This window comes from Elaeis guineensis, chromosome 2, assembly GCF_000442705.2.
Source record: "Elaeis guineensis isolate ETL-2024a chromosome 2, EG11, whole genome shotgun sequence".
Taxonomy (NCBI): domain Eukaryota; kingdom Viridiplantae; phylum Streptophyta; class Magnoliopsida; order Arecales; family Arecaceae; genus Elaeis; species Elaeis guineensis.
In genome coordinates this window covers 53,536,368-53,548,912 of record NC_025994.2, presented here as the reverse complement: position 1 = coordinate 53,548,912, position 12,545 = coordinate 53,536,368, and the positions used below count along the sequence as shown (strand labels likewise).

The 12,545-nt window shown below is 33.6% G+C and overlaps 1 long non-coding RNA gene across 2 annotated transcripts; it reads left to right on the top strand.

Moving 5' to 3' along the window:
* Window positions 1-8,389: 8,389 nt before the first annotated feature.
* Window positions 8,390-10,965, top strand: LOC105035727 (uncharacterized). Of its 2 annotated transcripts, none has more exons than XR_830370.4 (2): window positions 8,390-8,967; window positions 10,732-10,965. It is a non-coding gene; the product is annotated as an uncharacterized lncRNA (long non-coding RNA). The 2 variants fall into 2 exon arrangements; XR_012138562.1 differs by having other exon boundaries at window positions 8,390-9,519.
* Window positions 10,966-12,545: the final 1,580 nt, after the last annotated feature.

The following is a 12,545-nucleotide window of genomic DNA, read 5'->3' as shown; positions in this document are numbered from 1 at the left end:
CCATCTCGACACACGCACCGATAAGTCAAGTACTTGACTACACCCAGCAGTCTTTCGTCACTGAATTAGAAATTCAGGTAGTCCAGTGTCTAAGTGCGGTGAGTTGCTTGCAAGTCACTGTGACGGTCTCAGGTCGGAGGGATATTTATACCCATATTCCATCGGAGCAAATCTTGACAGCAGAAATAGCTCCGGAGTCGGCCACGTTCAGTACAGATGTACCCTTACATCTCACCTGTATGCCATACCAGTGTCTCCACACTCATTAGTTAAGAGGACAACCAACCTATATGGCACACAACGACCTATGTTTGATAAACGTTGTCGTCCTTGGTAACAACGTATCATTTCATCACGAACAGATTTAATGACTAAACGATAAATCCTCTTTTGTCGAGTCTAAATAGTCCTAAGGACTTCACCACAACATAGGAGTCATTAGAAGATGAAATATTTTGTGATAAAAAATATCAAAATAATTTTTATTAATTCATAATTCATGTATAAATATAAAAATGAGCACAACCGTCAACAGGCTGACGATTGACTTTGGGATACTATTCCCAACAAAACTGTCCACCCTGATTAGATCATCCGAATCGTGCTCAACTCAAACAGTTCTGTGACTCCTCACAAAGACTATCCTGGCCAAGGTTTTGCTAAATTGAAATACGACTGTACACAGCTCCTGAACTGGAGTGGTCAATCTCATCTTGACACACGCACCGACAAGTCAAGTACTTGATTACACCTAGCAGCCTTCCATCACTGAATTAAAAATTCAGGTAGTCCAGTGCCTAAGTGCAGTGAGTTGCTTGCAAGTCACCGTGGAGATCTCAGGTCGGAGGGATATTTATACCCATATTCCATCGGAGCAAATCTTGATAGCAGAAATAGCTCCAGAGTCGGTCACGTTCGGTACAGATGTACCCTTATATCTCACCTGTATGCCATACCAGTGTCTCCACACTCATTGGTTAAGAGGACAACCAACCTATATGGCACACAACGATCTATGCTTGATAAACGTTGTCATCCTTGGTAACAACGTATCATTTGTTCGCGAACAGATTTAAGGACTAAACGACAAATCCTTCTTTGTCGAGTCTAAATAGTCCTAAGGACTTCACCACAACATAGGAGTTCATTAGAAGATGAAACATTTTGTGATGAAAAATATCAAAATAATTTTTATTAATTTATAATTTATGTACATATATAAAAATGAGCACAACCGTCAAAAGGCTGACGATTGACTTTGGGATACTTTTCCTAATATCTGAACGAAGTCTGGATCGTAATTAACTCTTTGATCCTTTCCTTGATCTTTTCTTCTCTTTTTCTCTTGCTCTTCTTTTCTTGATTATGAAGCAATCAAGATCTGAAAATCAGCAAGCAAGGGGATGCCCAAGCTCCTCTTGTGTGTGGAGATGTTGGATGCCCAACACCTTTGGGCGTTGGAACCTTAGGAGAGAAGAGAGGGAGAAGAGAAAGGGGGCATGGAGAGTTCTTATGGGAGGCATGGACTACTGAAAATCAGATCTGAGGAGCCTTAGGGAAAGATCCTTTAAATAAGCAAAAGGTTTGAATCCTATTCAAAATCAAATAGTCCCTTAATACAAGTCCTACTTACATTAGGAATCTTTATTCTCTTAGTTATTTGATCCTTTTAGGAGATCTATTAGGTACCAACTATTGGAGCCTTTGTACCCACTTTTGCACATGCCACATGGCACTTATGGGATGCCCCAATCTGATCCCACATGCCCTCTTTTAAGTGGGCATATCCAACTTGATCAAATCAAGTGGCGCCCCATCCAAATAATCCAAAAAATTGATTAAGGATTTGATCTCTTAATCCATATGATCCAAAATCCTAGGTACCCAATAATTGAAGCTCAATGAATCTAATTCATTAAGGTTATAAGTAGATAATTAAACTTAAATTAATCTTATTAAATAAGTAATTCAAGTGCAAAGAGAAAATTGGGTCCAACTATGTACTAGCAAGGTTATCCTGAATCCAATAGAATTTTTCTAAACTCAATTAAGACTTCATAAGCCCAATTACTTATTCTAGGTCTAATCTTTTTATTGTATAACCCCATTGGTTCAATTCTATTTAATAGTGAGATATACAATGATCTCTATCAAAGTATCATTGAAACTCTTTTCAATGGATTGAAATAATTCTACTCTAACTCATCAAGGATTATCGATCCTGAGCAATCCCAGTAAGCTCTCACAATCTATCAGTGACACCTAGCAGTATGTAGTGGCAACTTAGTAGAATCGAAAAAGAACCTCAAGGTGTAGTTAACATGTAATTCAGTTCCTCTATCGTGAGTCTCAACTAGATGGCAGATCATGGATAAATCGTCAAACTTCATCATCAGTCATTTGATAGATTCGATCAGCTCAAGTCCAATTATGATCCTCAAAAATTTTTTTTCATCAATCACACTACTGTGGTCATAGACTTTGAGACTTAGCCTCTTAAATCTCATAGGACTACTTCTCTATCAAAGTTGATAGATTCCATCTAGATGTGCACCCTACTCCTACAGTGGACCAACTATCGCTAACATCCACTATAAAGTCTCAATGAGGTCATGTTTATGTGTCAGTCAAACTCCAACAGTCTCAATGCAAGCAGTCGTACCATCATATATTAAAAGATCACTCACACAACTACAGCATCGAGACAATCACTGATGATCAATTAGAAATTCAAGTGATTTCTCGTATGGTCACACTCAGTACTAGTTATTCTTTAACAACTATTTACACTCATCGCTCAGTATATCTACATTATAGATCAGAGACTCATCTATCTTGAACGAAGTGATTTGTGCACCGGTCTATCCAGATCGATTATCGTCTTCATGATGATACTATGACCGAGAGTATTTAAGAATTAATTATACATGCCTTTAATTCTCAACATCTTGAAAATATGTATTGAAGTATTAATTCTATGGACGATTCAATGATATATCTATCTTGAATGAAAAATAAAATTTATCTATTTATTGATCAAATCAATGTATTAAGTAGAAAATTGTACTCCAGAAGTATTACAATGTATTAGATAGATTGGCTTCTAGAACATACATCTAACAGAAAAAAAGAGTAGAGAAAAGATAAAGCTAAAGGAAGCTAAAAGAATCAAAAGCCTAAAGGAGAGAAGGGATCAAATGCTAGAAAAGAGAGGGGAAAAGAAACCAATTCTCTCCAATAGGGAGTATTTGTACCAAGAGGAGGAAGCAATTAGTAGTGAAGTTTGCATTTATTCAAATTAGAGAGTGATTGAGATGTTGCATAGTATTAGCTAAAGGAGGGAACTTTGGATCAAGACTTGTTCAATACATGAGATGCTTGCTTTAATATATGTTGGCTATGAATGCTCACTTCTTTTAACTTTTTAGGAAAGAAAGCAAGGTAGTGCTCAAAAATATGAGATATATTTGATAATCTCTCCCATTTTCTAATTGTTAATGATTTTTAGATATTTTTTGGATAATTCTTGTTAGAGAAGGTAGAGATATCAAAAAATATAGAAATTTTAACTAGGAGTCTTAGGCTATGGTAAAAGGCAATGGTTCAATTTTCATCTCAATATGCTATCATTCAACTCATTTTCAAAAATCATCAAATTTAAGCTTAAAAGTGAATCGAGTCATATCCAACAAACTTGCATGGTTAAAAATTGTGATACAAGTTTAGAAAAATCCAATTGGACCCTTAAATCATTATTTAGGGTTGAGAGGAGGTGGAATTGATAAGAAATTAGGTGATAATCATATTGGATTAATGAATTGGTGTAGATTGGGTGAGCTTGAGTTAGCTTGTTCACATGATCTAGAAGTTCAAGTCAAATGATGGAATTAGTTAGAATCTTTTTCAATTGAGCCCATAATTGATTAATAGTTGATGGAATTAAGTAGAGTAAAGAATGAATTGAGAATGAAATGATTTTGGGTTGATAGAATTGACCTAGATAGTAAATTAAGACTCAAAATTAAGGGAAATGAGCTGATTATATATTGGGTGCATTTGGGTTTGGTTTAGTACTCAATAGAATAATTAAGGATATGATGAAGTGAGATTTGACTAATTTACCACTAATTGAAATAAAAGAAGAGAGTTAGTGGGATAAAGATCCACCAAAACTAAGGAATCTTCAATTTATGAACATAATAACTTATTGAATTTAGGCTGTAAAGTTTGAAAATGATACTCGAGGATGTCCATAGTGTGCTCTTTTTTTGCTCAAGGTTGGGACAATTAAGAGGCAAAACTTGTGACAACATCCTATATCTATATTCAACTAGAATATTTATTGAAGGGTGGAGGAATCTTTTTAGTGGTTTTTTATATTTTTTCTTGATGCAAAAACATGAAAACATAATAAAACATCCATCTATTTATAGAATCATCATCTTGCTCGTAACCGTTTGAGTCCAATGGAGTATCAGGAGTCCTATAGCATTTGGGTGTAGAGCTTGACTGGAGCATCAAAAACTATATCACTTGAGAGATAGGGTATTGCTGGAGTAATAATAACCACCCTTGCAGGTGGGGCACATCTTCTCACCTTGATTCTATCATAATCATTCACAACCTCTAGCTTTGATATAATAGTAGGCTAGACTTCTCGTTTATCTAGCAGCATCAAGTATGACCTTAAGTATGGGATGTTTTAACCATCTTGGCATCAAATGTAATATCAATTACCACGAACTTGAGTTGGAAGCATGATGTGAAAGAAAAAGGTATAGTAGGAAACTGGAACCAAATCATATATTGTTGCTAAGAGAAAAAAGTGTTTTTATGCTTTAAGATTCATGAAAGTAGGTAGTATGTATTAACTTGGGAAGGAAAACTTTTGTAGCATTGTTGATAAGATTTTATTGGGTAAGAAAGAAAGAACAAAGACTAATAAATATTTTTAGGATATTTTTTGTATAATTTTGAGATTTATTGACTCAATTATTTAAAATATTTTTAACGAGAGAAAAAATAAATAATAATAATAATAATAATAATAATAATAATAATAATAATAATAATAATAATAATAATAATAATAATAATAATAATAATAATAATAATAATAATAATAAAAAATTCACTAGGCATAAATGATTTTAAAGTGACCCACTTGATCATAATATTCTACTAGAGGTTAGTTTGATCAAATAATTTTTTGGATAAAGATATTTCACTAGAGGTTTAATCAAATGACTCCTTAGGGATGAGGAAAGAAATTTGCAAGAAATTTTTTACCGAAAGCTATTTTTTCTTTTATAAAATCAACCTGTCTAGTTTATAGAATAGTTGAATTCTAATGGGGATAAAGTGATCTTTTCAAAATGCATTTTTGAAAGAAATCCTCGCTTTTCTAATTTCCCTAGGCTTTTTTAAAAAAAATGAGCCTCAAAGACTTTTATAGGAAAGATGATGCAATGTGCTTGGGAGGAATGGTGTGGAAAATATTATCTTAGGCAAGCAAATGATAGCATGACTTTGAAAGATCGTGTAATGGAATCCCTCCTTTTTTTTTTTTTCAATTTTTGTGTAGATTCGTGCAAACACCAATTTCCAAATGTATTACGCTTAAGGCATGCTTCCTCATGTAAAAACACAAAAAGGAAAAACACATATTTTCATACAAAACTTGATGCATCTAATCACACGCAAATATCGTTTTGTATAAGAATCCAAATCCAGGTGTAACAGTTATCAGGTTTGCTCATCAAGCTTTTTTATAAAACCTACATTTGAAAGTCTCAAAAATGGATAATTTTTGTGAAAGTAAAAATAAAAGAAAAATTAAAAAAATGCCCTATTGTCACATACATTCTAGTTTTTTTTTGTTGGTCAAATGCATTATAGGTTTTCATAATTATCTGAGTACATACAATAAAAAATAGAGTTTGGGTATTGTGCAATATGCATGGAGTTGTCTAGCATATTCTTGTAATCTTTAATTAATTTAGCCTAATATTGATGGGTTTCTTTGTATCTTAGAGTTATTTTGATATTAAGTTAATCTCCAATAGAGTTTCCCTAGCTTAGATTTTCTTGGATCATTTTGCTTCATTTCTCCTACTCAAATTGCAAACTACTTAGAAAAATTGTTCTAGCTTATGTTCTGATTGTTGCCACTTGAGATGTCACTCCATAAAAAACACAATGTTAATATTGTTCTTTTCTTTTTCCTCAAGAAACACTCATGCTATCTTTTCTTAAACCACAGGTGTCGCATTGGTTGAGCTTTAGCCTCAACAAGATAGGCAAGTGATCAAGGGACAATGTGTCTTAGCATTAATTATAAACATTTACTTGGAACAATAATGAAGTGTAGTGTGTTCAGTTAGGTCTCAAACATAAAATCTTGAGATTTTATTATGTTTATGAATTTTTAAGATTCTAAAACTCACCAAACTATCCTGACTGGTTCACCAAAGCATAGGCTTATTTCTATACAAGATTCTTGTATGTTTGCTTAAGTGGTCTAGGGTTTCAGCTTTACTAGGCCTAGAAATGGCTCTACTCTGACCATGGAGTGGTGTTATATTTTTTATTTATCAAGCCTCGATGACTTATGGAGTAGCGCCATTCACCTTTTCTTGGCCAATGCAATAGATCCAACATTACCTGGCCAAGGATGGGCTCCACTTGGCCAATAGAATAGTGCCATCTACCATTTCTTTATCGACGCATGCCAAAAGTTTATTAACCATACCTTCTACCAATATGGAGGAGTCCTAAATCTCTTTAACATTTATGTCAAGCTCTTTACAGACAAAAGCCATGCTATATTTTGATCTACTCATTCAATTTACTTGGATCATGACACCTACGTGACAAGGGATGTTAGACTGTTACTAGATATTTGCATAACCATTCTACCACTTTCTTGTCATAACCAACACTAGATCTATATATAGGATTATCATCCTATGAATTGATTATATATTAGACATTTTCCAAACCCTGAATTCAAGTTCAAGAGTGAGTCAAAAAGAGTGACTGATGAAGTCGCATCATCCACCTTGTTTAGTGACATGGTGTAAGGATAAGAATGCAATGGATGCATGAAAAGGATTTTAAAAACATAAAAGATCTTTTTAAAAGAGAAACTTAGTTATAAATAAATCTCATATGTAAAGATGTAGAATAATGAGATGAAATACTCCTTTTTGAATGCCTAGATTTCAAAGACTTGCTAATGACATTCATCTTGTACTTACTTGGTAAAGTAGTTTTTCAAGTTAACTCCTTATTTTTGGGATTCTTCTCTTCATCATTTTGATGCACTAATTGAACCAAATTCAGATATACATTTGATTCAGTACTTGATCCGATTTCAGACATACATATATGTTGAGTAAAGTTGACAGTTGAAAGTTTTCTATTTTTTTGCCACATTTGCACCTTTTAGATTTTTTCTAGATCTTTTATTTTTTCTTTTTTGCCCATAGGTTTCTCTTGGGTTATCTCCATGTCTAGACCAACCTTTTTACTCACGGAGCCCTTGCAAGTTTTCATCCTTGTCCTTAGATTAAGCCATATTACCTTTAGTGCCCTTTCAAGTTTTCATGATGTTTGCTTGAGTGTGTCTAACTTTTTTAACCCGTGGCAGCTTTGTTGGTTTTGCCCTACCCCTTTATTTTAGACTACTCAATTATTATAGTGAAGAGAATCCTTTACAGCTTGACAAGGTCATTCTTTGGAGAAAATTACTTGCTTGGTGCTTTTAAGCATATTGTTGATTATCACTTTATTTTCTAGGACAACCTTCTAGCATGAATTGCGAACTTGGTTAGACGCCAATCAAATTCTAAATATTGAGCTTAGGGGAGGAAGTCAAACTAATGCTTTTTATGAAAATTTTCAACTTTGAAATACATTGAGGACTTTAATTTAAGATGAAGTGGGATGATCAAGAAAAGAGGGACGTTGAATTTTTGTGGAGTGAAGCTTAATTATAATAAAAATAACAACAACAACAACAATAATAATAACAAAATACTTATGATGTAATAATAGAGTTTTTTTTCTTTTTTCTCCATCATCAATTTTATTTATTTTTCTCTCTCTTTATTTTTTTGAGAATATTTTGATTTTGATTTACATTTTTTTTCTTTTAAGATTTAAAATTTGTAAAAATAAGCTATGGTTTGAGGGTGTCAAAAAACTTTGCTTCTCAGTATTAGACTTTTAACAATATTATAAAAAAAAATAATATGTAGTAATAAAATTTTTTATGATAATAAAAAAATTATCATAAAAAAATAATATTTATCGATGATATAAAATATTATCGAGAAAAATACATGAGTGACAACTTTTACGTGCTTCTATTGTTTCGCCATAAAATGTGGCCGCAAAATATTTAGCACCATTTCTTTTTTGTTTTGGCGTCAATTTTTTTTGGACGAAAAAATTCTTCGTAAAAAGATTTATAAGTTTTAGCGGCGATTAAGAGTTCCCCTCTGCCGGCGAATTTCAACGGAAAATATAACACTTTTTCCAGCGATTGCAGTTGCGCCGCAAAATCTCTGTTTGACATTTTTTTCGGCGACCAAGTTTTTGCCGCAAAATCTCAGCGGACACATATGCCGGCGATTATTTTTCGCCGGTAAAAACAGACCCCCCCTCCCGTTTTTATTTTCGTTTCACCGTGAATCAAACTTCACATTTGAAGTGTTTTTTTTTTCCCCCTTTCCGCCTTTTTGCTTTCCTTCTCCCTTGACCAATCGTTCCATGCCCAAGGCCGATCCGTTCCAAAGACTCTTCCACACCGTCGGCCTCCTTCCTCCACCGTCAGGCCAGCTTCTCCTCACAAGACGTCCTCCGCAGAAAGCTCATCGGCGACAAGGTCGGCCAGTGATACGTAAGCCTACGGAATCAAGAACGACAACCTCTCTTCCTCTCTTCAAGGTCGGACCGTGAAGAGTATGCTCCTTCTACGCCTCTCTTCCTCTCCTCTCTCCTCTCTCCTCTGCATCATTCTTTTTTATTTCCTATCCTCATGTCTGTTTGTGCCCGCCACATGTTTGATTTTATGCCTACATGAGAACTGCATGTGAGAACACCACATTGGCTCAAAGCTCACATTAACTTGAGTGAAGGTGAACCAAAGGAGTGATATGTGGACGTTGCTCTCTAATATGCAGGATTTAAAAGACAAATTGTGTTAAGGCCATTGAGGAATAAAAGTTCCACATTAGATAGATTAAAGGCTCTTGTGATGCTTATATATTCTTGGACTCACCCATCTAAATACCAAGGTTTTTAGGTAGGCTTTTGATGTAGTATTGAAGCCCATTGATCCTTCTTATCTACCGAAACCTTTATGCTCCCACTTACTAATCTACATATTGCTCCTCGTTTCAAGTTTTATTACTCAGATTCTACATGTCAAAGGGAGTGTCTATCTTGTCAAGTGGAGAATATCGGTTACATATGCATATACAAAGCCACAGGGTGTTCACTCTGGCTTCTTCTGTAAGACATATATCTTTGTTTCATATTTCTTCCTTGTGGTATGGGTCATTCACATCAACAGGTTGCATGGTAGCATAGTTAATATTCACCATTCTTAGTTAATATATGTGAACCACTTTATATGCTGATGGATTCTCCATTGAATGATGCGAATGGAGGCAAGAGAATCATCTTGTTCTTTATTGTCTCACACTGCCACGATGTACCAGCTTATCAATGCTATGCCATTTGGAGTCCTATGCATGTTTCTTCACTAGGTTTCTTGCCTCCCAGTTTTTGTTTTATGGAGCCTTGTGTTGTCATCCTGATTGTTAAAAGATTCTGTGGCTTCAAGTTTTTAACTGTTATGTTTAAGATCTATGTATATATATTTCTCTGTGTTGCTGTTTATTCTGTACAAATTATCTTTTGCTGCTGTTGTAATATTATCACAGGTACCTGTAATGGGCTTTTTTTGTTCTTAATGTAGCCTGTTTACAGGATGCGACTGTACTCCTACTCTTAGTATTAATACAGTATTATGCTTTTCATAAAAAAAAAGAAAAAAAGGGGAGTGGGGTCCTGTTATCTGCTTGATCTTTCTGTGATGATGCTCTATATTTGAACCTCCCTTTCTCTAAATTCAACGATGATTTTAGTGGAGTGGAAATATATTGTTTTGTCACATATGCTTACTGGTTAAATTGTTCCTTTTTAATCAAGTTCCTTTTGTATTGTTCAATTCCTAACAATGATTGATGAGGACATAGGTGCCTGCTGATTTAGAGCTGGCATAAACATGGTAGCTTGGGTTCATGCATGAGGTTCACCTTTACTTGGAGAGTCTTTTATGTTTGCTCGATCCTTGTTTTCTTGTCACTGATCATCGGCTTCAGAGTATGATGATTTAAGTTTTGTATATAACAACAGCTTATTGGTATTGGAATTTTATGTACTACAATCTTTCTATTTGATGTATTTTTCCCCCAAAATGATGCCCATTTCCTGTTTACAACTTTAAATATGATTATAAATGCTAGATTGTGAAAGCCAGAATGACTTTTCCAGGCTATCCCTGATGATGCTTCAACAATCATGTATTTTGAAAATATCGTGGTTACTATTTTATTGTCTTGATTTTTTGTTGAGTTCAGATATTAGCGGAACTACTATCAAATTTTAGTCATAACTCTTCATTTAAATTAATTTATATTATATCTGTTTATGTTGCAGATTATAAGACGTTGGCCATTGAAAAACATGTCAAGAACTGGCTCCAAGACTAATTTCTGCTTTAGATTTTTTTTTTTTAAATTTTATGCGATATGTAGTACCTTGTGGCTATGTATGACTAATGACAATATCAAGGATTTTCTTTCTTATATACTATGTTGACAAATGTGATACATCGAGGATTTATATTAGTGTAATATGATTTTAAATTTTATATGATGGCATATTAAATGATATTTGTTTGTTGTAATATTAGGTTTAATAACAGGAAAATTTGAAATCAGCCTTTTAAAAGCAAGTTTTCAGCGGTGATATTATTTTATGAAAAAAAATATAAATATATTATTTTTGATAATAAATTTTATCGTAAAAGATATTTAACAATGACAACTTCTCGCTGCAAAAAGGGTTGGAATGTCCGTTAAGATGTTTAGAATAAGCTCACCACAAAAAATGTAGTCTTTTCTGGTGATAAAATTTCGTTGCAAATAATATTCAGCGGCGAACAAAATGTCGTTAAGAAAACTATCACAGTTAATAAAGAATTATTTTGCAGTGACAACAATCATCATTAAAAGAAATCTTTTTTCGATGATAAAATATTAGTCGTTAAAATTTTTTATTTTATGATAAAATATTTTATCACTAAAAATTATATTTCTATCGATGAAAGTATTCATCGTTAAATATTTATTTGGTTTCCATTTTTGCGGCAAACATGTTGATAATATGGTGAACGTTATGCTCTTTAGTGGCGATTTTTGCCGCCGCAAAAGATCTGATATGTTTTGGTAATAGTATTTTTATCGTAAAATATTTATTTTTTTATAATATATTTTTTTTCATCATAAAAACCATCTCCCGATAACTCTTGGGCGACGACTTTCCGGCGGCATATTTTTCACTACTAAAAGTGTTTTATGATGAGATTTTTATTTTTTATGATAATTATTTTTATCGTTAAAAATTAATTTTTTTACTGTGAAAAGAAGAATTATACTACATTCCTAGGTTCAAGCATAAAATTTCTTCGCATAGACTATATTGGTAGGACTAAAATTTTCTTCTTTAGCCATGGCAGTTACTATCAGTGCATTTTAACGGTAAACTTTTTTAATTACAAGTGGCCCATCCTAAGCTTCCCTTTAACCTCAAGCCTTCTTGAGGACCGATAGTCGGCTCGAACTATATGGTTAGACTCTCATTATAAGCTCTTCCAATTCTCCTTTGATAACATTGTGCGCAGAGAGCTTTCAATATTTTCTCATCATGTAAATCCAACCGAATGTAACCAATAAGTCTCATTTACCTCACCTTTGGCTAGAACTCGAGTTGAAAGAATCTATACTTTGAGAGGTAACGCTACTTTCATCCTTTGTAGAAATTTTCACTGGAACATGATAAGCCCATAGTGCATTGGGAAGTTTCTTATGCCAGCCACCATTTTCTCAATAATCTTTATCAAATTTTAATTGGTGACTTTTATAGTCCTATTTGTTTGCAAAAGTTATCTTCTTTTCTATAAAATCGATACATTATTTATGATGATCATGTAGTATACCAAATCTATATATCGATCACCTCAAGAACTCGGGGACATGGCTAGCAGTGATGTTGGTATATAAAAAGACTTCCATCTATTTTATAAAATAATCAATTGCTATTAAAATAAGCTTGTGATGCTTTAAGGCTCTAGAATTGATCTTTCCAATGGCATCCAGTCTCCAAGTGGAGCATAGCTGGCATGAACTCAAATTGTAGAGTTTGATCATAGGAGAGTGCGTGAGGTCTCCGTATATTTGATATTGGTAGCA